The following is a 557-nucleotide window of genomic DNA, read 5'->3' as shown; positions in this document are numbered from 1 at the left end:
AGGTGAACTGGCACCTCTCCAGCTAATGTGGGCATCCAAGATTACCTCCAGATACCAATTCAGTATCTGACCAAATGAAATATGAAATATGGCCGCAATCACCCCTTCTATTCCTGAGTTATGGCTTTAAATAATATAACTTATAAATAATAACTTGAGCTCCAAAATCGAAACAGTCCTAGGGGATGTTTGTGCCAAATTTGAAGATATTCCCTCCAGGGGGTCCTGAGATATTGCATTCACAACACAAAAACGTGACGCCTCACTGAGACATAAAAATAAAGTACAGCTGAGGCTGATGAGGTCATTATTTTTGCAGGTATTTTGGTCACTAGTCAGTTCCTTTCAGCTATTCCACAGTCTGGCATGAAACCAAACGGTGATCGTACTTTCTCCATTGTGGCCCCGAGACTCTGGAACAAACTTCCCTTTCGTATTAGGTCCTCCTCTACTGCCGAGATCTTTAAGTCTCGTCTTAAAACACATTTCATTCTTTGGCGAATTATTTAGTTTAAGGACAATTGTATAGAAGTGTGTTGTTTGTATGATGTTCATTG

The 557-nt window shown here is 40.2% G+C and overlaps 1 protein-coding gene across 5 annotated transcripts in view; it reads right to left on the bottom strand.

Moving 5' to 3' along the window:
• scap (SREBF chaperone) overlaps positions 1–557 on the bottom strand; it is a 67878-nt gene that overhangs the window by 45934 nt on the left and 21387 nt on the right. The gene's annotated exons all lie outside the window — the stretch shown is intronic.

Source organism: Etheostoma spectabile, chromosome 6 (assembly GCF_008692095.1).
Source record: "Etheostoma spectabile isolate EspeVRDwgs_2016 chromosome 6, UIUC_Espe_1.0, whole genome shotgun sequence".
NCBI lineage: Eukaryota > Metazoa > Chordata > Actinopteri > Perciformes > Percidae > Etheostoma > Etheostoma spectabile.
The sequence above is the reverse complement of the archived record's forward strand: the minus strand, read 5'-3'. Positions and strand labels throughout refer to the sequence as shown.